This window comes from Coturnix japonica, chromosome 3 (genome assembly GCF_001577835.2).
Source record: "Coturnix japonica isolate 7356 chromosome 3, Coturnix japonica 2.1, whole genome shotgun sequence".
Taxonomy (NCBI): domain Eukaryota; kingdom Metazoa; phylum Chordata; class Aves; order Galliformes; family Phasianidae; genus Coturnix; species Coturnix japonica.
Window position 1 is genome coordinate 26,119,171 of NC_029518.1, and position 26,373 is coordinate 26,145,543.

Here is a 26,373-nt window from a genome sequence, read left to right on the forward strand (position 1 = left end):
TGGATGAATACGAACTTTCTGTTCATGACAACTATCGTGCAGTAAGACAAAAATGTGTCAGATGGTATTTACATCACTGAATTGTTTCAGTTCTAGTTAAGAGGCTGCTCATATACGGAGCATGAGCGGAGTGATAAGACACATTAACCCTTGAATTAGTGAACAGAATGTTTCAATTTTAGTTTGGTTGGATCAGAAACAGAAATGCTTCAGCTGCCATATTTTTTTGAACACAGCCCAAGATGTGGGCGGTAACAAAGCATGAAAAAGGTTGCAATTGATTTGGAGCATATGGCAAAACTCTTTGTCAAGGAAAAGGATGGAAAAAGTTGTTTTGTTTTCTGGAAGAAAAATAAATGAGAAGACCAAAGCAATTCAATCTGCTGAGTGTGAAATGCATTAGGAGGATAGGAGTGTTGCACAGCTGAACGCTGAGCTGTCACTGCCAGACACTTTGCTGCTGGCTCTATATCCCAGGGCTCTGGAGAAGGCCTGGCAGAAGTTCCAGCCCCAGCTCAGCTGCAGCCACCACTCCAAGTCTGGGATAGAAGTGTACTGCTCCAGCATAGCTGAGGGAGGCTTTGTAGGTGTTTTAAAACGGAAGAAAAAGCAGCTTTTAAAGTATTTTGAAAGAGAAACGAAGGGATGTACTGATACTTAGATATGAATGGCATTCACATTTAGAAACTGCGCATCTGTAGTAAAAAGTGCAAAGTTTTTCCCATATTCCCAGACTCCTACATCACTAATACCACCTTTGCCACTGCAGACTTCTTAGAAATCCTCCTCCCCAACACACTGCCGTCTGTTCAGATATCAAGTTGACCTTGGTACAAAACACGGACTTGCTTTGCTAACCCTTTCTATTTACTAGAGAATACCTAGTTTAATCTTACGCTCTGTCTTGCTTCTAGGGAAAGAAGATAATTGCCCTCTTTTCTCCTTTTTGGAAGAGAAGGAATTGACATTTATCTATCTAAAACTGAAGTTTTCTGTAAAGCTTTCTAAAGCAACTACATGCACACTACTACTAAGAAACTGCTGTGCTTTGTGAGACAAGTTATAATTTGTTAGCAAGTGAAGCCAAAGACACAAAAACCACTGAAGAAGCCAAAGCATAGCTACCAGTTTTATTGCTACTGATGGTTTCTTTGAACTCAGTAGGAATGAACAGAGACCATAGTTATTCTTTCAAGAGAGTGACTTTGTGATCTTTGACCAAACACGTGCTAGGAATGGAAAGGGCACCAGTCATCTTTTTTCTGCCCTTTGTTCAGTTAAATAAATAAATAAAAGATATATTTAATAATAATAAATATAATAGATGTTGTTTATATAGTTAATAATAACATAGATATAATTAATTTGTATATCCTTGTGTTTGCATTTGGTAATGCAGAAAGAGTTGGTTGCATGTTTGGTAGTGCAGAAAGTGTTGATCCAAGCACCATGAATGGTGGGTCATAGCTTGAAAATAAGTGTACCACCTGGTACAGAAGCATAGAAGAAAATCTGGAGGAGAGATGTCAGCTACAACAGAGCTTATGAATGGATTCCATTGTGAGATGTTAGAAAGCCTAAATTTATTCTCTTTTCACCTGTTCCTGATGATTTTGAGTTCCAGCCACTGTGATGGAAAATTGTTTCTGTGGATATCTTACTGCCTCAATCTCTTTACTCACTTTGCTCATAAAAGGCATGGATTTAAATCTTTGCTGCTGGGAAGTATTAGACACTTTTGAGGAATCCATGTTTATAAACTAAAAGATAATGATGGCAGAAGAGATTTCGACAATTCCTCTCTTTAACTTCTGTAAAATCCGTCTGAACAATTACATCTTAGTTCAACTGGTTTATTTCCTACTTAAGCTTACACAGTTCTTTCTATACTGTAGTAACACAAGATGCTGGCACACAGCTTCTGAAAGAGAAGTTTAAATGTTTCCAGGGCAGATCCGTAACTGGTAGTGAATTATTTCTGCAGGACTTTTTACCTCTGCAGATTAGCTCAGGAACAAAGAGGAGAAGGGATATTGTAGTGAAATGCAGCCAAAATGCTGACTTTTTTCCCCCACTTTTTCTTTTCTCTTTATTTTTTTTTCCAGTTCAAATGTAAAAGAGGAAATTTACATCAATTCCAGAAAAAAAGTAACCATGCCTGCACCTTTCCTGATATCTAGACACACAGCAAAATCGCAGACGATTGATAATGTAGGGTCATTAAAATGAAGTCCATAATGAACTGTTATGATATTGAAATGTATTTTGCATAGTTAATATGCAATTGGAACTCAATCATTTGAAGTATGTCAGTCACTGACTAACTGTGCGGTTCTTTAAAATGTGATCCTACTTTGACATGTGATGAATAGGAAAGACGTCATAAATGCTGATAAATCTGCAGTGTGGTCAATGTCACCTCGGATGATCTTAGTGCCAACTGTGTTGTGCTTGTTTCTTTGCTGTGTTGAAGAGGAAATGGGCAAAAAAGCTTAACAAAATTGTGAGCATGCCCATGTGTTGTTTGTCTAATAATACATTGTACTCATCCTTTTTTTTCAGATAATTTTGTATTTGGACAAATCAGGACTGACATATTCTGTGGCTCTGAGATGCACTTTCAGTGGCTGAAGATATAAACACAGGGTTCTGCTTCCAGAAGCTCACCCTGGGAGGCTGGCAAGGGGTTTTGTCCAAGGATGCTCATTAGCAGCAGATCAGAGACGATGTAGGAAGGTCTAATTCTTGATGCTCTGTTTTTGTTGTTTTGTTTTTTTTTTCTAACCTCAAGCATACATTTACTGAAAAGGTGTTCAGCTTACGTCAATAGCAATTTCCGTATGATCATCTTAGTTTTCTTCCTGCTTATCATGCTCAAAACAGCTAGAAATCAAATATCAGCTCCTGAATATTTTATGTTCAAATGAAGAAACGAAATATCAGGATAACAGATTGATGGGGCATTGCCATCATCTGGCAGATTTACCTTTAAAAAGACACTTCTGGTTTGTGCCCTTTAATGATACATACTTCTCAGTATTACCCACACATTTGACAGATAGAAATAAATAGAAGCCATTTCTAAACTTAGTTGATATCTTAATTGTTTAAGAGACTGGCATCTACTTTTGTAAATAACCAGTGTGACCACAAGAAAAACATCATTGCTATTTGCATTTATGTATTTATAGAGCACATACCTCAGAGGTATGCAAATATTTGGTTGCATCACATTGCCTATAAATTCATTTATAACTTCCATTGTTCATTACACAGCGTAAGCTCTGGTAGATAATCCAGCTGAGCAAACTGTCCTGAGCACAGTGACTCATAAGAAAGAGGCCTCCAGCAAGCAGCCAGGTGATGGAAAGGCAGATGCCGTGCAAGAAGCTATTTTTATTGTTCTGAACAGTTGGTTTCACTTATAATTTCTTTAGCTTGCAGAGCTTCCAAAGTGCTCACTGACATAATGCAGAGGAAACCCAAACTACCATTCATGCTATTTAATTATTTCTAAACCAGACTGAAGTCTAAATTAGTCAAGGACTGTAATAATGAGTGGTACATACCTTCTTTCACATTTACAAGACTTCTAAAGTGTGAAAACCACCCAAATATTTTATATATACAAAGGTATATATAAAAGATTATGCCTACTTTTAAGAGACAAATGACTGAGCACTCCATTCCAGGCAACAGTACTGACAAATGGTTTGGCTTAGATATACTGGAGAATAGGGATTAGAGATAATATATTTATATATATATATTAAAAAAATAAATACATAAAAAGGCAGGAAAAGAATCTTTCTGACCTCAAACCATGTTATTTAACATTAATGTGAACTTCTAGTTCTGATTAGAGTAATCACCAATTACTCTAATCTTTATACCACATGGATTCAATGCTGATGATTTAGTGTCTACTTTCTGCCTCATTTTAGTACATACAGACTGGGAGGCATGATCTGCGGCCAGCTTTCACCTCAGGAAGTTCATAAATTCACTGACAGATCTTATGTGCAAAGAGAGCAAGCATAATTTATGCGAAGTTAAAGATGTCCACTGATATTTCATGCCCTTCAAGCACACTTCAAGTTTAAATCTTCTAGCTATTTTCCCTGCATGTGGTGTGATTATCCAGAAGGTTTTGTCATAGCCCTTCAACAGAGTTGTGACATGTTAAAAGGTTATCCAGATGGGCCATTCCTGTCTGTGAGTGGGAGCACAAATTCCTTCACAGGATCCTCACTTGATCAAAAGGAGGCTTAGTGTGTCTTTAGGAGGTCCTAAACATCTTGGTGGTATAATGATGTTGACAACTAGCTGGTAGCTGTCTGTGCATGATAGGTTTAATGACAGGTGAGTGTAGGGTTAGACTGTGTCAAGTGCATAAAGACAGACTACAAAAAAGAAGCAAAGGCCTTATCAAATGTACGAGATCTGGTGTTCTTGGGGCGAGGAGCGCCAGGAATTTGGCTGCAGGGTGAGTGCAACCACATCCCCCTGCACGGTTCAAAGGCATCGAAGGGGAACAGAGCTGTTTGCGTGGCAGGGGCTGTGCAAGCCAGGTTGTCTGAACATGCACTTCCATTCTTCATTTTTAGTTTTCATAAGCAGGGATTTTTTTCTGAGTTAAAGACTTTCTAAAAAGGCATGAGGCATCATCAGATAATCATAGCTATGCTCCAAGAAAATTCTTTGAAGCTGGTTTCCTACTTTTATTGCTTTTCTCCAGGCAGTAAGAGAAACGCAATTGAAGGAGGTTAGAGATCCATGAGGCTGCTGTAGATATCACAGTTTTACAATAGAGATGCTATGGCAACTAGTTAAATATAAAGGAAGCTATTTGATCTCCAGGTGATTCTTTTGTTATGTATTTGAGTGGGGGGCTGACATCTTTGGAGTTGCTAGTATTGCTTTCCTTAAAGGCACAGTGATACATGCTAACTGGGATAACTACTGTATGACTTAGAAACTTCGAGCTACACCCAGTAGCTAAGCCTGCTCAAACGCACCCCTAGTTCAAATAGGGTTAAGCTGATGACTGTAGGCTTCCCAGATCTGCTGTTTATGTCTGGGTTTCAGGGCTCTCGTCAGGAACAGGCAGAACTAACCAGGGTTTCCACCTGGGTATGTATCAAACAAGCCTGGGCTGTCTACCAGTACTTCAGATGAGGAATTCAAGTCTGAACATTTTTAGAGAACAGGCCAACCCATGATATTCTCATATACTTAATCCTAGACTGCTCTTTCATCATGCATTTCCTTAATGCCTTTCAAGAGTCCTAACACTTTCTGTTACTTTGTGCACATAAATGTTTTTAAATAACAGACTATTCCTATGCAATTTTCCATCTTTCTGTACTGGCTAGAGTTAGATTGCACACAAAATCAAATTGCACAGCAAAGCACACCTCTTTTGGATGTATTACAGGAGCTTTCCCTTGTATATTTTCCACTGGGCAATCAGCATGTTGCTGCTTTTCTGCTGCTGCAACAACAAGATGGAGCACCATATTTTTACAGGACTTCAATGCTAAATGTTCTAATTCTGTGGTGGCAGAAAGGGAGGATATTTTTAAGACATATCATAAAGAATAAGGTGGTTATTAAAAATGATGCTTCAAAAGAGCTTAAATGCAATGACAACATAGACTTATTTTACATAACAAATGGATAAATAATATTTGAGGATCACTTAAGACCAACTCCAGAGTAAGAGGTGATGCAGGGCCTTATTAGATCAAGCAGTTGATTTTTTCAGTGACCTTTACCCAGCTGAATCTTCTAAGAGAATACTTGATTGTGCCAAGGTTCATTAAAGTTAGTTAATTATCTTCTAGTATGTTTGCAGCATATGATAAGCATGTGAATTTCAGACAGCCTTATAAAGTGGATGACTGCAGTTTCTGTAGTTTCCTCTAAATGAAGAGCAAGGGCCAGCCAGTAGTCTCCATGCTGCAAATGGAAGTCTCTGCTGATCTCACCTTTGTGTTTTCTTTTCCACCACCCCCATGAGACACCTCCCCTTCTCCCTACTTACTAAGACTAGTCTCTCCTTCCAGACTTCACCCAGAATTTTGTTTCTGTCATGTTACCTACCAAATGCAAGCTTTTAAAATGGAAGAAAAGTACTTACATATTCACATTCGCTAGTAGATGAGAAAAAATCACATTTGTCCTAGTTCTCTCCTCCTTCTATTTACTTTATTTCTTTCATTGATTGTCTGAGATCTAATATTTAGTCAATAAACCCTTTCAGACACATGGTTGCACTTGACCTGTTCTGGTAAACATCAACACATGTACTGAATGATGAGGGCTATTTCTAATAATGAACAGTGAAATTGCTCTTACACCTAAATGTTAAGAGACTTGGAATCACAGGCTTGATAAGGGTGGAAAAAAGTACATACTCATGGATATCTTAATGTTTCACTGATCAACATTTTCACATTACCTTTGAAATGGTTATACCTAGTTTCTGCTCCAGAGACACTGGACATGAAGGCAACCTAAGGGCGTTGTGTCTTCATATGAAAACTACAATTCTGACTCACACATTGTTACTGGAACACAGAGCTGCAGATGATGAAGACAGTCAGAACGGAAAGGGTCAGACAGGCACAGCTCCAGAGTGGGGATCCTTATCCTCTACAAAACTCAAAGAGTATACTACTGATTTTGCCAAGCATGTTTCCAGAAGCAGATAACTACTGCAGCATGATAACACTTGGAAAAATTAAGAAGTCTTTTACAAGGTGAGGCCTGTTCACAGTAGTTTCTCCCTGTTCACGTGAATAGTTCTCATAACTTGAATTGTAATTACTCAGACTACTGCCTTCTGACTTTGACCTTTGTCTCCATCTTTCTCCACACTCCAGTTTCATCCTCATAGCATGTTTGTAGGACATGCCAGTAGTTTTCCTCCTTTTGAAGAAGAGCTGAGACATCAAGACGTGATTTGCCTATCTATAGCTTTACTGTGTAAGAAGTAATAAGGAATTAAGGTGTACTGAGTCCCTGATCACAAGTCCAGCCTTTTCTTCCACAGCTACTTCTTGCTTCTCCTGATGATCAAAATGCTACATCCTCTCTGTGTATTAAAGTCCTTTCCAGATTAACTAAATAAAAGCAGGATTTCAGATCTAAGGACTAAGAGAAGTTTTGTAGTTTAATTCAGTTATAGATGTAAGTGCTTTTGTGAGACAGAACCTAAAACTGGTTCTTGACATTCAACAGCTCAGTCATGCACTTGAGCACAGAAAGATGAGGGAAAAGAACATTCCATTCCAGCAGATACCTCTTGCACAGTCACTTTTTGGTCCTCTTCAGCCTTGGGGCCATTGAACCCAGGGACCCATTTCTGCAGGACAGCCAGCTGGTAGGCACAGAACATTCCTGGTAGATGCCTCCAGCACTCCTTTAGAGAACTAGCACCAAAGAACTCATGTGGCCACGAAGGACAGGATAAGATGAACTCAGTACACAGCAGTGCATTTGGGGGTTTGAGAAGGAGGGAAGAAATGTGTGTCTCCTAGGCTAGATATTTTGGTTGGATTGATATTTTTCACTGCTGAAAGAAAAGGAGTGAAAATAGTGTCTCAAATCAAAGTTGAATGTCTTAGTCCATAAGCAGTTTGCATAAGCTTTGAGTCCTTTGCCTCAAATTGTTGGAAAATTATCTTAAATTGCTCTTTATGTGGATAAATGCTTTTTTGGATCACACCATCAAATGCTGTAATTGTAAAATCATAATTCACCAAGATAGGAGATCTGGTTTCTTTCTTTTCTTTCTAATTTATTTATTTATTTATTTTTTGCTTTACTATAGATTTCCAGTATCATCTTGATTATCAGATCAGTTCAGATCAAATAACAGTGAACTCAGTGCTGTCATCACTAGCTATCACAAGAAAATGGCATATATATGCACCCAGTTTGTGGTGTCCTTTTTGTATAAATATCAAGCAGATAGGTTTACCTACTTCCTCTTCCCCTTCCTCTTCCTCTTCCCTGAATTTCAACAGTTCTGACAACACTCCCTGGTTTATCCTGGAATTAAACTGAGACTGCAACATTTTAATACGTTATAGTAAGCCAATTAATGTTGGTAAAGCAATTTGAAGCTCTCAGCTGCATCAAATTGTGTGGAAATGTGCATGACTTAATGCACAGACCTCAGCTAGCATTTAGAATCTTAAGAATTTCCACAAAATTCTACTATTCTGTGATGTAGATGCTACCTTAGTCCTGTGAAGCTCAGAATATAATGCCTATCTCTGCTCCTATTTCAGGTCTAGGGTAGCCATGACATCAGACAAAAGTTTACACTATGCAAATGTCTTTATATCATCTCTGTGAGGAGCCAAAGAGTAATAGACAGTGCCACCACTTAGGACATAGCAACATATCAACAATATAATTAATGATTAATGTACTATTTATATTGCGGTAACATTTGCAAACCACAGTCATAAAGTAAGACCCAAGTCAGCTGTACAAACACATACAAACATGATTTCTGCCCCAAAGATTAAAATCTAAATGAGGAAATAAGGAGTTTTTTGGACCTGAAGAAGGGAATATATATGTATATATATATATATATATATATACATATATATATATATATATATAAAAGGCCATGTAAATCATCTACACTGAAAAATGAAATGCATGGTCTGTTTTCAAGTGAAATCTTGAAAGATATATTCATATATATGCATATATATATATATATATATTCATATAACTTGAAGAGTTTTTATACCAATGTAAAAGGTTATGTAAATAAACCTATTTCATAATATTGATAGCTATAAATATGATGGCACAGAGAAAAAGATTTGTCTAAGTATTTTCCTTGATATAATTATCAAACAAAAAATGTTGATAGTTTCCTCAGGTAAGCATCCAAAGGGAGTACTGTCCAAGTAGGGAATTTTTTAACTGATGCATCAAGGTGATATTGACATGCTAGATTATGCTCCAGAGACTTCCTAATAGTAGTATATCAGATGCTCATGCACTTCATGAAACAAACTTATTTCTGTCAGGGAATTCCCATAAAGAAAAAAGGTAGCTCTCCCTAAATTGATAAGGTTCATGAGCAGTACTTATTCTGATAGAGTCAAAGTGACTCGTTGGTTTTCATTAAGTTAAATGATTCAAAGCACCCAAAGCTAAACTGGAATGAATGCACATCAGAATAGCTGTCCTTTCATGGAGGAGAGTAAAAAAATCTTTTCTCCTCAGAGTTTCTGAGGACAATTGTATGTTGTCAGGCATCATGGTTTTCTTCTTAGTGAACAAAGCAGTCAGAAACATAGTCAGTCACTGGAATGATAACCTTGAACTACTGTAGTGAGTTTTACCAAAGCTCATCTGTCAAAGTTGTAATGACAGTGTCTACATCAGTTTCTCCACACTGTTTTAAACTTACTTCAAGTAAGCCTGCATGAAGTACTTCAGTTACTGCTAGTTATATTAGGACAGCTTTATCAAGCTGTCTTTTTGCTGTCATAAAAAGACCATTCCTGTGTGAAGGATGAAACTACTAGGGTCATGTAGTGCATAGGAAGCACACAGAACTTTTGACACAGGCACAAAATCATCTGTCCTCAGCTCACCCTCAAATTAATATAGTAAATTCAGATGAATTGAGAGGATGTGAAGACCAGAGCTCTGGCAACTGTCCAGACAGGATATCACAGCAGAGCCAGAGGGCAGCTCCAGCTTGGCAGGAACTGCCCAGAAGCTGGCATGCAATTAAAGGCTCTGGACTTCTTGCAGGTAAACAACATGTACCTAGCAGATGGCCAGCTGAATGCAGATAGGCTGCAGATAAGGGGACAAAAATGCTGAGGGAATGATGAATTGAGCACATAACATTAAATCTTGTTTCAGATGTCTGCAGTGAGACTGCTGGTTTTTTTACAGCACTTTGGGTGTCATATACAAGGCAAATGGCCCTGAGTTGTGAGAGAAGCCTGTCTGTTGTTGCTTGTGGCTGTTTGAAGGCACTCGGCCACAGTAGGTGTTTACAGCTCCTGAAATTCTGGATGCAAGAACTCTCTCTCTTTAAATTGTGTCAGACCCCAGTCCTTAGTTACCTCAATTACCTCTTCCACCATATTCTCACGGATCTCACTTTCCTACAGCTCACTTCCAACATCAGAATCCAGCAGCTCCACCTTCCTACCATCAGTTTGCTTAGCTGAGCTTGCTGAGATCCTTCTTGTTAGATTTCTGGACCTGAAAAAGTATCTTGAGTGTCTGTCCTCCACATAGAGCCATCTGGACACATCCAATTAGGAATCGCTGTACTGTTTCCCATTATTTAATGTAGACGTGCCTTAAGATACACAAAATTAGAAAGTGCCTTAGAGAACCCAAAGTGCAGGCCTAATCATTCTGATAGTACAAGTGACAGGGATCTGAGAGTGTCTTTCCTCAAAGTACTGTATACTTCAGCTAGAACAAATCCAATCTTTATTAAGTGCACTTCTCTGAGAAACAGGGAGTTGAAAATCTGCAGAAATTCTGCACTGTTCCAGATTTGTATAGAGATTGATCACAGTTGTATCTTGTAGTTGCATGTTAGAAATGGCATATTCTTGTCTGTGCTACTTAAGTCCTGTGTATTTTATCACTACCCACACGCTCAGTGATTTTCAACAGCTAGGAATCTTTATCACATTTGAATCAATCTGTTGGTGATCTTCCACAAAAAGAACTCAAACATCAAGCCTCAGACTCTATGTATGATGTAAGAAAATACCTTTGCTATATACATAACCCAAGATTACAGTTGGCTAACACAAATAACAGGATGATAAATTTCTTCTTGCCCCTTTGGACATTAGGAATGGTGTGGCTGGAACTGCATTAAGTAATTGTATTTTCTTGTTTCCCAGCTATGCTGAAAGTCCTGCCCTTGAGTTCACCTTCAAACATGCACACCTTTTTTTTGGGGCTTCCACAAGAAATTGTGCTTCAGATTTATCATGAAGGGAAAACAGTAGTATGGCAGCAAAGTCTGAGATCAGACTTTCAGAAAGCTTCACATGTCAGAGATGGAAAATGACCAGGCAAAAACAGAGCAGTGGGGTATACACATAGTTAGAGCTATGCCTATAGCTTCAGAGCCAAAGATCCTGCAGGAAAATGGTTTACATTACTGGTTGGATCTGAAGCTAAACACCTCAAGTAAGTGGATTCACACAAACAACATCTCCTTATGTATAAGGAGGAATAAGAACTGGCAGACTGCAACAGAAATACTCTCACACATGTTGTGTAAGTAAAAAGACTGCTCAGGAACACAGAATTATTGGACAGGCAGGTGCAGGGACATACTCAAAGTTACACCTGCTTTTGTTTATTGCCACTGGAATAATGCTTTGCATCTGTTCCTTGCATCAAGGAATACACCCAAATCAGAGTATCCAACAAAGTCTTTCATAGATATATAATTTGTATGACGCATGATGTCAGCTGTGGTTTCCTGTTACTTTTTTTTATATAGTTTACCTGACTGGTGTAGACCTGATATGTGACTATGAGTTAGTGGAAGTGGGAAATGAGATCATGCCATTGGGCTGGGTGAGGAAGGCTACCACATGATATAGGATGTTCTATTGATAGTCAATGAACCGATGAAAGAGCCTGAGATCCTATGCTCAAATTCACATATTTTATAGGGTCCAATCCAAGCATATATTTTCTGGAAACTTTGGCAAATGAGTAGAAATAAATATCAGTCTCAGACAGATAAACACACCACTGAAACAGAAGTTTCTTTTTCTTTTCACAAAACATTTTTCTTTTCAGCAATACTTCCACATAGAGAACCTAAATAGAAGTTCTTATTAGAAAAAGGGAAGAAAAAAATAAAAATCAAACAATGCACTGCTGTCATAAAATTTCATGCATGAAGATGTCCTGGATATTTGGCGCACTTGGTGTCCAGCTATGAGCCTATGAATTTTGGCATTCTTTTCTGAAACCAACTGAAGATTTTCTTTGTATTTGTATGCAGCTTGAATGCTTATTGCGTAGCATGAAGTCGAAAGGGCAGTGACAGCCAAGTTAAGGCAGTGGCATGGATATCAGGTCTAGTTTCTGTGGCTGGCACTGCCAGGCCTTCTTTAAATGAATTGCATCATCTTTCTGCTTCATTCTTTCCCATCTGCAGAACAAGGAAAACAAATTTCAGTTTACACTGGTGTTGAGAAGATTAATTCATTACTGCCTCTAAACTAGATCAATAAGCTGATAAAAGGTGCAAGAGGAATGCAAAGCATTTCCATTAGACAACACGGAAAATGGGAATACTGTCAAGGTCTTCCTTGGCTAAAATGAAAGCTCCTATATCAACTGCAGATCCTCTGGGAACTGGCTGGTCTTTGTTTATTTGACATGCTTTTAAAATCTGATCAGAGCAGGAATAATATCTAGCACTTGTAAGAAGTTTCTTTAAATCTAATTTTTCTATTTCTCAGTGATGCAGAGCAGTCTAGGATCCAGTTTGTCATCACTGCATCTGAGCAGCAAAGAAAATGCCTGATTCCTTCTGGCTTCTGTCTGTAAAAGTGCATCAAGGTGCTCAAGGGCCCACAATTCAAGGTCATGAGGTCAATCACAGTTCAGTGGCCCTTTCTATTTCTTACTATGAACTCCCATAAAGCTCTTGTGAGAGCCATTACTGGGTAGTGATAATAGGGTTTGTTTCACAGAAATACAATATCAAACTCTTGGACTGTAACTTCAGTCATCTGTGTTTCAGACAAATGTGAATATTCGTATACTTCTGATCCATATCAAACATACCCTGTATAAGACTATAAATACACCAAATGCTTCTTTCCCTCCCTTGTATTTGCCAGAACATAAATTTAAAGACAAAATTTCTGATGTGTTCTAGTCCCATGAGTAAAGGCAATAGTGGGTAATGAGAATATGAACAAAAGCATTCCCTTACTGAGAAGTTGCATTAGCAGGCTCTTGTCCATCAGATAGGCTTTCAAGTCCTGCAGCAATCTTACCTTACTGGACAGTCCTTCAATGCCATGAGCTATATTTCCAGAGTGAATTCCCTTTTGGCATTCACAACATTTTTTTAACAGTTCCAGACCTTGGGCAGCAAAAGCTGTTTGAACAACACATTTTCTAAAACATAAGTCTCTTTCACTTTTTTCTTGGTTTTGTTGTTGTTTTTTGGAGACATGATACTTGGAATGTTTTTGTCAGAAGTCAAGTGAGGCACCTGACTAACGGTGTAACTGCCTGATGGGGTCTCATCCTAGCTAGCTTCTTTGAGAACTGGTCAACTTCTTGGTTTCCTTGCTGATAGCAGGTATTTTGGCTGATCAGTGCACTGGTTTGTTTCCATTTGCTAGGAACTGTGGACACTGCCATTTTGTTCTAAGTATTATGTTAGCAACTTGGAATTATACAGAAAGCAGAAGATGGAGTGGGTTTTTTTTGTGTGTGTGTTTGGTTGGTTGGGCTTTTTTCCTGTTTGTTTGTTTTTCCAGCCATTACTGATCACTTGGAACAGACAGCACATAGTTGTGTTCTGATTTTAAAGCTGTTGTATCCTAGTAGAAAGGTCTTGATATTACTTCACCAGAGTTTGTGTTTCAGCCTGTGTCCAAGGATGGTGGCAGTAGACTGCAGATTTTTCCAGTGTGGTCTGAAATACAACTTCTTTTTTGATTTGGGGAAAGTAATGAAAAAGGATGATAGCCACTGTGTGTCCCGCTTTTACCTCTTTAACTTGTGATCTGTCATCATATTTTACAAAGTTTCCTGGGTTAGGTTCTTGACATAAGAAAGTATTAGATTCTTTTCCTCATACTCACTACATGTGAATGCATGTGATGATCTTGTCTATTTTTTGTCTACGTAACAAAACATCAGTGCCCCAAAGGCACTGGTCATTCATCTACTTATGCCAGCACTCTTGACACTGTGTTAATTTCTTCCAGGCAGTTTGTTTGTGCATCAGCAGCAACACATGAGACAGCATGCCTTCTTAGATCTTTTCCCAGTGACCCCTTAAAAGTTTCCTCTATTTGTCTTCTCTAAACAGTTCTCTCAATCTGATCTTAGCAAATTGACAGCTGCATTGATAAGGAATGTAGAGATGTTATATTTCAGAGGCTAGGATAGCTGTATTTCCAGCAAACTTTTGTGATATTTATTTATTTATTTAATTAGTTGTTAGAAGATATGACTGTGAATAAAAATGGCTAGGATCACTCAGTTTAATATAAACTTTACATTCACTTTGTCTTCCCTGGCCCAGGAATATACTTCGTATATGATTCATGTAATGGTCAGACTTTCATGCAGATTATCATATAATGTATACATTCCATGCAGTTAAAACAAAAACTTTTTGACTTCAATCCATCTCCTTGGATCCTCTGAGCTCTCTTATTCCAGAAAATTTAACTGGCAGGCACTCTTTCCCCAAGAGTTCGCAAAGAAATTACTGGAGCCAGACAAACATTCAGTAAAGCATGTTTGGAATACTTAAACTAATGTTATTTACAAATTTGGTTTGAAATCATTAGATACATTGGCCAGAACCTGATCCTCCTCCTCTTTTACCACAAAGATAAAGAAGAATGTAACAAGTACTGCATTTATCTGACAGCTTGGAATTAGAACATTTACCCAGGCTCCAAGAAACTCAGGATTAGCACCGCAATTCCACTTTGCATAATGTGTTTAAATATTACAAAAAGAAGAACACAAAAAAGTGCTCAGAAGTGTATTTCTACCTGGTGCATTATAAACTTCTCAGAAGGTGCCAATTCTGAAAGCTCCAATCTTTGCTCCTGTGAGTGCATCAGTGTGTAACGAGAGAGCTACTCTTTAACCACATGTACTGACTAGTCTACTATTCTGGGAGGTGAGCACTGAATCATAGAATCACAAGGTTGGAAAGGACCTATAAATCATCTAGTCCAACCATTCTCCCACTATCGTTGCTAGCACAAGCCACTAAACCATATCTTGTAGCTCCACATCCAGATTCCTCTTGAACACTGCCAGGGATGGCAACTCTACCACCTCCCTGCAAATGAGACCAAGGACAGTGGTCTCATTGGTCTGCAAGCAGTGGAGACCAAGGACAGTGTTCATTCTGGATCACATACATTCTATGTAAGTGGGACTGCTCTTGAGATAGCAAATAAAGGGGCAACTGTTTCCCCAGCAGTAATTCTGAGAAATATTCCCTCTCTCCATATTTCTGCTTCTGTAGAAATTCTTCAAATGAAATGTTTTGTGTCAATTGGAATATGACACTAAAACAATTTCTAATTTTTGTTTGGCAAGAAGATTCAAATTCTGTTTGAACCCAGATGAATTTCCCCCCGTATTTTTATTAAACTGCCAAGCCATGAAATCAATTATTTGAACATTCATCTAGCAGATGTCTAATTAAACTGCTCAGAAAAAAACATGACACAACAGCAACAACAACAACAACAAAAAAAAAACAACCTGAAAAAACCCATGCTGGCTATCTGTGCTTCTGTGAGTACAGTCTCATTGCCAAATACTTTTAATGACTTACCTTCCCTTTGGTTCCCACATTCCTGTAAGTTTTCAAGGACAACCAAAATATCCAAACAATGCTTGTCCCTTTCTGGTGGCATTTCCGTTCTCATGTGGTACCTTCACAAGAACAGTCTATGTCGCTCTGGATGTTTTTAAAAACAGGATGTATTCTCTCATGATATTTCTTGCACAGCTGAGGAGCCAGATATGTGCTATCACTTTCTTTTGTAAATACAGAGAATGAGACATACATAGCAAGATTGCTGGCTTGAGCCTAGCCAGGCAAATCCTGAAGAAGCAGTAAGTGTGTATAATCAGATGTTCTCTCATCTTCAGTAAATGTAAGAAGCTATCAGCTTTCAAAGGCTAATTCCAGCCCACTTTAGCTAAGATTCTGTACCGGAATGCAGGCAGAGTGGAAGTCATAGCAGTGCAAACTAAGCCAAGACATTTAAACATCTTCTAGAAGGGGTCTAAAGAATTCTGCACTCAAATAATTCCACATGTTTTTTTCTTTCCCAGCTGAAGAGGCAGCAAGCTTTGGGATTGTAGTTGGAAGCTAGGCAGTACAATTGTTCTGTGAATTTACATAGCCCAGTAATAGATACAGTAATGTTATAAGACACACTACCTGAGAACTGTTGCAACAGCTCTGCCAATCCAATAACTGCAAGATAAGTAGGTAAATCAAGCTTACATTGGAATTATATCTACTTCCTCAAACCTCTAGTGCTCTACCTGAATTGCAAAGCTAACCATCTGTCCAATCGCTTTGTTTAAAAGACTGTCCTCTGGAGTTGTTCCGGATAGTTACACAGATTAACAGAGCAGATGGTTTTAGATAAACATCCACCCAAGTGGTTAATGTGCTAATCAAACCAGTAGAGCTAACAATCATGTGCCTGAATCTTTTCCCATCCAGAGTGGCCAGAGATCTGTTCTTAAGAGTTGTGCAACTTCTACTGTGCCTAAAACAGGTACCAAACATAACCTCTGGTTTAGCAAGTAATTTAAAAATGTTTAAAGAAACAGATTTGAACTTTGAATGAAGAGCCTCATTCAATTAGAAGAACAATGGAGTTTCTGTAAGAAATTAGATTGAACATCCAGCTAGTCCAAGCCCACCTGAGGCAGTGGTCAGATTAGCAGATTACAATGCAAGCAGAAGATTGTATAAGGCAGATGGAAATCCATCTGCTCCAGAGTGGCTTAAATTCTGGAGCAGAAGACTGAAGACACTCTTGTGCTTTAAGTTTAGCCCTTAACTTTCCTTTTCCAAATAACTTGCTTCATTACACATACCTTTCTCCTGTACAATTCAGTTGCCTTCAATTTGCAAAAATAGCAGTCTTTCCAGTCTTTCTAGTAGTGAAAGGTTTTGATCAATTTTATCATGCTCTTCTGTGCTGGGGCAACTTGCTTGGTGACTGGCACAAGAGTCCTGCCTTCTTTTGTGTTCCTGCTAGTAAGCAGAGAGGTCATGTAGAGTGGTGAAATTTCCTGGCTTCTTTTTGGTACCAGGTGTACCAGATGACCCTGAAAACAGATACTGAAAGTATTTTTGAGTAAAGTGTTCACTAGTGACAAATGTTACTTGAAGGGTGCAGGGCCCCTGGGAAATGAATTATGCTTGACTTCTCTGATATAACTATTAAAACTGAAGACAGATCAACTCAATAAGCATGTGCAGTTTCAGTTCATTTTTCATTGCATCCCCTCCTTCTTCCTTGTGCTGGAACTAACACTGATATGTCTCTATTAGGATATGGCTTGTGGGATGATCTGTTTTAAAGATATTTTTTGTTGTTGTTCGTTTGTTTGTTTGTTTTGGTAACTGCCAATGCTGCTCACATGCCTATAGACTGCATCCTTTTCCAGTGATGCTTGCTGCACATAAATACTGCATATGTTTAGAATTCACCAGCCACAGAAGGATGTGTCTCTCATCGGTCCTACTTAGGTGTGGGAAGATTTCACCTTCTAAGATTCCTAGTTCGGCTTAGTGGTATATCTACTTTTCTCTTAGAAAATGCTTAGGGTTGCACTGCTTTTGCAGAACAAACTCTTAAAGACCAAATCAGACCATGCAAGAGGCCACTAGAGTGGGAGAAGGAACAAACATAGTAAGCATTTTATTCATTAGAATAATGTTAACAGTCAAATTACCATAACCCAACTGAACCAGCTCAGCTCTCCTGCAAGTTAAAGACCAGATTGTATTGGGAGTGTTTGTTTTGTAATTTTTAAAATAAATTAAGAATTCAATGGTGTATTCATAGCGCACAGCAAAGCAAGTTTAAATGGACAGCCCCAGACCCATTGATGTTGGCAGTAAGTGAATGCAGTTCTAGCTGGTATCAATATTAATCCTAACTGTGTAAACATAGATTTGCCTGAGTCACAAACTTTAGCTGTATCGGTTGCCATGCTTTAATCTACTAGTTTCAGGACTGTGTTTTCTGCACTAGATCCATCTGGAAATTACTGCAAGACAGACTATTTGTCAGTATTTCCTTAGGGTATTTTCTCAGTGCTATTTCTATCTTTGTGTTTTAAACCTTGGATTGACTGATGTATATCAAGTATCCTAACATATAAGGAAAGGTAAAGAATACCTGCAGTCACAAGAACTGTGGCAGTGGGACAGGGAAGTGATGCAGGATGTGGGGTAAAGCCTTAGTGCACTAGAATTTTGTAATTTTAGGAAAAACTGGAAGCTTTCTACTTTGTTGTCTCATTCATGCTGGCACATATGTTGAGCGAATGAGACTGGGGAGTAAAGACTGTACAGTGTGTACAAGAACAAGCAATTTTTTTAGTTCACGATTTTAGAAGCCAGACTTCTCTAATTTTAACTGTAAAAAAATAAAGAAGGACTGTACCTTTCACAGTTTCACACAGTAGTCTTTGTTTTCAGCTCCATTAGCAGGTGGTTGTTTTATTTGTATCTTTGGTCATTTTATTGTATGAAGGTCCTTGCTATTGCCAGAGAATGGCTTGTTGTTATTAATATTTTTAAGGCAGTGTACTGGGGAGGAACATTGGCTGTAGCAGCGTTGCCAGCTGTCCCAGAGCTTTGAACAGAATCCCAAAGCTATGCCATGCATGTATAAAAGGATGGTGTGATCAGGCCACTGGGTCCATCAGCAAGCTCCAACACAAGTGGTCACATTCCACTAGCAAGACACAAAATGATGATATCTTGTAAGTGTCTTAAGTACGTATTTGGTTATCATTCTGTTTGAACAATCTTCTGCCTCTTGGCAAACACAAAATTTTCAGAAATCTAAAATTTTTATTACTTGTAAGGCAAGGTTTTTAAAGTTTAGCTGAGAATGTATGATGATGATGTACCCTCGTGTCTTGAGATTTTGAACTGATACTATCATGTCTAAGTGAGGTAGAAATGAAAGTATTAAATCTCTGTGGTTACACTACATTAATCAAATAAATGTATAAGGCAGGAAAGCCAAGTTTTGCTGATAAAGCTGACTTAAGTTATTTTGCTTTCTTAGTGTACTGACACTGTCAGAAGACATCTCTGAATTCCTAACTTTTCCCAAGTCTCCGCATTAAAGGACAGATTAACAGCTGACTTCTCAGCATGCGTTTTTGCAGATCTTTCTTTGACTTCAATTTCACTTTGCATGACATCATTCACTCTTCCACACCCTTTTTTTTTTTGCCCTCAACAAGAGATGCAAATACCAGATAACTGATAGAGTAAGAACTTGTGATCACCAGTGGCTTTCATGTTCGGACACTGTTATTAAAGAGACCTTAGAAATCTTCAGGCATGGAAAATGTATAGTATGAGTGGACTTCAGGGCTTTACGTACATCTTATGCCTGGAGACCTGAGATTGCCTTAATGATAAAGTTTCTGTCGCTTCTGGCTGTGAAGGCAACATTGACATGGTCACTACTCCTTCTGCAGCTGGGCAAGTTTAAACAGTCATAGTCAGAAGTGTGAATTCTCCCTCTGGTCTCTCTGAACAGTTAATTGTTTATCCTCAATTAAATATTTGCTTTGGACTTGTTTTCTAATCTAGGGCTCAGTGCTGCACAATGCAGGTGCAGACTCTCGCCATTTTAAGTTTGCAATAGTATTTCCAAGATAAGCATAAGTTTTAGTGTCTTACAAATAGACTGAGGTCGCTAAACATGCAAACTGTTTATAAAAAGAGAGTCTTATGCTTCTAAATTCCCAAGGTACATTTGAAAACTTAAACTCTTTTCAGAAAAGAAAAGTGTAATGATTAAACATAACACACCCTGATATGTAAGAAGTTAAGAGCAGCTTTGAGGATTTGGCTGAAGCCAGTAGGTAATTAACTGAGGCTAAATCAATATAGAGATGCTATGTCCACTCAGATTACATCAGTTTAACACCAATTTCTCTGCTAACACAAGATTTACTTGTCTAAACCCCTATAGCGATGTGCAGCTTTACCTAAGGAAGTACTCTGAGAAGTGAGAACACCTCTTTCAGTGACATCAGCCCAGAGATTGTCATAGTTGTAATGCCATACTGCACCCCAAGCTAAACTATTAGAGTTAGGACAAAAGTGTTTTGGATTTTTGTGAACATTAGTTGCCAAATTATTTGTGCTGTTTTGGAAAACAAGATTACTTTTGGACACAGATCACAAATGCCTTATTGAAATGAGATAGCTCAGTCTTAAATCTTAGCTTGCTTTGCCAGACTTAAACTCTTTTTCACATGGTTTTGGGAAGGGAGCTTGGATATGCCTAGATAATTTCAGTAGCATGCACAGACTGTCTACAAATAATGAGCATTTGCCACTTGAGACATAGGTGGTATCTACACCTATAGTTTAGAACAAAGTGGTCTTGGATGGTTTCTTTGATCAAATTTCTCTCTATCTCACCTTGCTCTGATAACCACGTATTTGATCCCACTGGCACACTGCCTGGGCTAAGAGATGAAAAAATTGCACTTTAGTTTTGATTGAGGTGGTTTCTCTGCATCTAGGAACAAGCCTTTCGTATTTCTGTCATATTCACATAGTTTGTCCCAGTATATTCATTTAATGCTGCTACTTCTTGGAGATAACCTAAACATTATTATTATTATTATTATTATTATTATTATTATTATTATTATTATTATTATTGCAAGGAAGAGTACTCACAAAAAAATAATGGTAACCTTCAGAAAGATGCTCATCTTCCTTTGATGTTTGGGTATATAAAATTATCTTTTAGGTATTAATTATTCTCTTCCCTTCAGTATCAGGTCATTTCCCCAAGATTTCATGGTTAATATATGCATGTTATTTTCCTTTCCATGGTTCTTGTTATCCATCTGTTCTTGGATCACTGACTTCCCAGTACAAGGGCTCACCTTTACTTAATTCTATCTAATATCCCCCATAGATGGACACTATAATACAGCTTCTATGTATGGTATCATTTAATGTATTTTCTGTTTTAGATAGATAGATAGATAGATAGATAGATAGATAGATAGATAGATAGATAAACAAACAGACAGACAGATCACAATCATTGTACTGAATCATCAGTAGTTCCTGAGTCCAAGAATATTCAATCTAAAAGGAGAACTTAGAAAAGCATGTAGGGATTCATTAAGTCATTGGCTTCTGACTCAACAGAAACCTAATCTAAATTCCTATGCAGTAAAGCATTGAATCTTAAATTAAAGCAGGGATTTGATTTTTTTTTTTTTTTTAATAAGAAAGCATTTTAATCAAATTATGCTCATAATAGAACTTAATTACAATTCTGCATTCACTAGGATTGCCAGATGAGTACAAAAGAAATCATAAAATGGTCATTTGGGACATGTTTTCACCTAGAAACTGTACTGCTCCTACTTTCTAAGCTGTGGATGAAATTATATGCGTAGTGAAACATTTGTATCAAAGGATCTCAGTGCCATAGGAAAAGCAGAACACAGTATTTTGTTTTGTTTTCTTTCAGTTGCATTCTTCCTGTAAATTTCAGGTATGTAGTTGTACTGGTACAACTAGAAAAAAGAAAAGAAGAAAAAGAAAGAAAGGGGGAAAAAATAGAGATTCTATGATTTTGTGGTTATACTTTAGCTCTTTTATCTAAGAGGAATGAGTACTGAAATCTTTTTGTGCTTATGATTGAAGGTCTTCCTGTAGGTCTTTTTTTTCCCGCTAGCATTTGTTGATAATCTGTGAGATTAGATTTTAAAAGTAAATTGATAATAGAATTTGTAGAAGATACATTTCACTTAATGCAAAATCAGATCAATACTTGGTAGATGCCGCTAGAGAATTAGTCAAGTAGTCTGATCAATTACAAACATTTTATTTTGACAAATGCTTTTTTATCTGATGGGTAAAATTTCAATATATAAACCCACAAGCCTATAACAAAAGCCCATGCCTACGGGCATATAGACAAACAACATCCACAGCTCCTAGGAGGAGCTCTGTGGTTCCTAAGAGGAATTTGAAAAGCTTAGGCGAGCCTTTACCACTACCTAAGTTTCAATCTGGTCACTAAATGTGAAAGGTGACTTCTAAAAATACCTTGCCTGGAGTTCTCAGCCATGTAAAAACTGAAAATCGGACTGGGGAACTGCTTTCTAAATGGGAACTGCAATTTGAGCATCTGACTATAGCAAAGATATTTCTGTTTCGATGACAGTTGAATTCTTTAAGGCTAAGTGAATTGCTGTCTGTGGTAACCACCCAATTTTACCCTAGCCTGACCATACAAAAATACTTTCATTTGTGACTACACTACAGCAACTGATCATACTGACAGCGACTTGGCAGTTTCAAACCTTAAGACACACATTTGGCTGCAAAACTCAGAATATTGTGTTTGTCTGTTCTCTAAAAAAAGTCATTTAAGAAAATGATGCCAGAAACTCAGCACTCATGCAAACTTTTGGTAACTCATGTGCCATTAAGTAGCCAGTGGATCTAGTGACACATTTCCTGTCTAAGCAGTGACAATACTAAATGTGAATAGTGCATTTCATAGCCTGAACATTTGTATTAAGAAAAACAAAAGGGCAATGATGCAAATGAAATGCAAACACTTAAAGTATGAAATCAACCATTCCCACAGGCCAAAAGAGTTTGAAAAAAATTGCGAGTCTTGCTGTCCCACCCAATTTCCAAAATAGGACAAGCAAAGACTGTCTTATGCATATCTCCACTGTTCTGTTCTCGACTGGCTAAGCACTGTCACAGGTCTTGAAGTAAAATGAGCACAGCCAACTAAAATTTGTGCTTGTATAAACACAAAGGTTTAAAATTTAATATGAGAGAATTTTGTCAGGTGAAATGAATTTTACATTCAATACTTTTCAGATTCCCTTCTTAACTCTCCATAATAAACATGCATTCATCAATGAATTCAAAATTCATTTATATATGTTAATTGTATAACTGACTGAACTGTTACTAGATTCATGTGCTCAGGTAGGGGTCTATTATAATATATACCTCAAATAGTGTGTATGCAACATAGGTGTTCTACTGAGTTTATGACTAATATACCTAAGGGTTGAGCTGTGAAACGGAGAAAATAATCTGTCGAGAATGTAGTAAACTTGATTAGTTTGAGTCTAAATATTTGAGTAGCCTTTGGACCTAAGCCAAAACAGTTTCAAGAATCTTCTCTAAGAGAAGTGCCCTGAGCTCTGACTGCAGGTTCAAGATCAGCAACTTCCCCATCAAGGTAGCACACTATACAAGTGTGCTGAATGTGGAAAGTATGCAGAAACAATGTGTTCAAGTACTTTACTGTATGCACTAATTTCAGGCAGTATTGGCATTACCCTGACTGAGGAGGCAATGTATAGCAGGGTTTTTAGTTTTTCAGTTCCATTACTTTTTCATTCTATCCACTTCTGTAAAACCAAATTATTTCTTTTTTTATACATCCACAGACCACATGCTTCTTCTTAAGAGATTGTAAAGAGTCCATCTCTATCATCCTTATGTGATGAAAGGACAAAATCTATTATTTTTTTTTAAGGGTTGTTTCCCCTCAGATGCTGGACCTTGAGAGGGGAACATACCTTCACAAGTGACCAGTGCCCTTCAAATTCTTATCTAAAGGAATCCCACTGGAAACCTTGGAGCTCTTACAAAACTTTGGACTGTCTGTTGCTTATCAGATTTACAAGGACATTAGTCTTTGACTATCAAACCCTCTCTGAGCCACCAACTGTCCTCTCTCACTCTCCTTTCTCTCTGATTTAGTTTGCTTTGTGCTATTGGTCTACAGTTTAAAAAAATAAAAAATAAATAAATAAATAAATAAATTCTGGCAAAAACTTAGCTCAGCTTTACCCATAAAACCCTCACATCAACAGCTGATTATGTCAAGATATAGGCTCACTAGCATCTGACAACAAATATTTGGATCTAGCCTCAATTGGGTTGGGAAACTAAGAGCATCTTTCTCAGAATGGCTTGCTATCATTTCCCTGATATGTTAGTCAGAGCTTTTAATGGTCACTCATCTCTTAACATGTTCTTAGTTACAAAGCTCCTTTTATTATTTTTTTCTCCCAAATGAAAATATCCATACGTATATATAATATCCATACATATGTTTCATATATTTGTGAAAGGTTCTTGTGACAAGACAGAAACTGAAGTAACTTTTCTTGAGTCAGAATTCAGAGACTTACTATGTAATTTAATTTCAAATAATTTTTCAATCATGTGTCATTGTTCAATCTTTTACATGTATATGATTACAAGCATCCAACAGCTGGGAAAATTAAAAGGGATGGCTTGACAGACACAATCTATTCTAATATCTAAGCGGCAACTGTAAATGAGTTCAGAACTATTCCTAGAGCATGATAATACAACCTGGGCTTCTCTGGGGGGAGGCATTAATATCACCCTGAGTGAACCTGGTGAGCAATCAAAAAGAAGGCAACTAATAATCTAAAAAAAGAAATTGTGTAAAGACATGACAATATGTAACCTGACATCATGCTGATGAGGTAAGTTAGAGAGAATGATGGTGACAGAATACTGTTCAGCAGGAACAGGAGGTGAAAAACTCATGCTCTAGTCCTAATGGATTCCTGGCTTTTTTCTCATGATCCTTCTGTTACCTCCCCTTTCCTCACCACTTTTGTTGTATTAATTTTTTTTTTTTTATTATTATTTATTCTAAATCTTTTTATCACAGATAATTCATGTGACCATATCAGATCCACCTAGGAAAATACACTCCCACAGCACAAGGCTGTATTTAGCGCTAAGTAAAATTTATAAATTAATTTAGGGTCATTAGAGAAAAAAGTATAATGGTATAAAAGCATTGCATTTATATTATTATATCCCTTCAAAGATTTTCTAGTTATATATTTTTGGGCAAATTCTGCTCTATTTGCAGAGCAAAGTAGACGTTTTTTCAGTCTATGATCATTTCGTACTCCTTTTGGTTTGCTGAAATACTTTTTGTCTGCAGCTGAAGAGTTCCTGACAACTGCACCCTGTTTTAACCTCTTTGAAGAGAGTGCTTGAGTTTCTGACACAGTTAGATGTACAGATGTACAGAGCTATATGGTTAAAGCTCACAAGTACTTAAGTTCTTTTTCTGACTTCATCTGTTCCTTCAGTTTCTTCTGTGGCACACATTACTCCGCATCTTGGATATATGCATCCACTTCTGTGAAAAATTTAAAACTGAAGCTGAATCTCGGAGGGCATCCTACAAATAGAAACTGAGCTGCTGGTTCCTCTTTCTCTCTGGTGGATGAAGAACCGTTCATATCACTGCCTCTTTTCTCTTTGGCTGGCTCCAACAGACTTCCTTTCCACTCTTCCGCAATTACTGACGTCTTTTGGAGAGCACAGTGTCATGTTTTTTTGTGTTTGAATCTGAAGAGAAGGGCTCTTCAGTACTTTGTCTCTGCCACACAGGAATCCAAAGAGTATCTGTATTCTCTGAGTATATGTATTTTTTCTTCCTCAATGCAGAAAAATCCCTTGACAATTTCAATGCTTTTCTAGGGAAATGGCAAGAATACTCACTGTGAGGAAGCCACAGTGAACTTGGTAATCTTTATGGTAACAGATTCTGATGAAAGCACTTCTCTTTTCCAGCACAGAATAGCCTGTCATCAATAAGACACAAGATTCAGCATAGGCAGGGGATTAGAGAAGGCTTTGTGTTGATCTGGTGACAAGAAACTGAATGCTGAGAGGTTACAGCCATTTGGCAAGCAAAATAACATCCAAAACACATGGGTCAGTCAAGAGCAAATGAAATCTCTGTTTTTTAAAGTAACTGACAACCTTGGACATTATTTCTGTGGTTTTGACGTGACTGACTTGATCTCTTGGTAGATACCAGCAGATGATTCATGTGAAATTAGCTCTTCTGCTTCTTCTCTGCCATGCTCATTCTTTCTGGTGGCACCCTAGTGGGTAGGACAAGCCTAGGGCTGAGGCAGGTGGAGAAGACCTCGCTGGGTCTCATCCTCAAAGTAATCCTGCTAAGCAGCACACATCTGCCAGCAACAGTGTGGCTTGTGCATCTCCTCCATGCATGATCTAACATGTTCAGTGCCAGATCCCATATAGGAGCAGACATGCGGGCATGCATTCTCAAGTGATGACTCCCTCCAACCTCCTCCCTGCTCACGTGATGCAATTATTGGGGCGTCTCACAGTTCCAGACTTTTGACAGTTCAGAGGCCTGCAAAGGGCTGAACCAGATTTGCTTTGCATCAAGGACAAAATGTGTCTGAGAATACAGTATGACACCTATCTATCTATAAGGCCTGGAT

At 37.9% G+C, this 26,373-nt stretch overlaps 1 long non-coding RNA gene across 1 annotated transcript; it reads right to left on the reverse strand.

The window, feature by feature from the left end:
* Positions 1 to 8,767: 8,767 nt before the first annotated feature.
* On the reverse strand, positions 8,768 to 16,653 carry LOC107311361. The gene is made up of 3 exons (XR_001554022.2): positions 16,214 to 16,653; positions 15,599 to 15,775; positions 8,768 to 12,196 (listed from the first exon to the last, which is right to left on the reverse strand). It is a non-coding gene; the product is annotated as an uncharacterized LOC107311361 (long non-coding RNA).
* Positions 16,654 to 26,373: the final 9,720 nt, after the last annotated feature.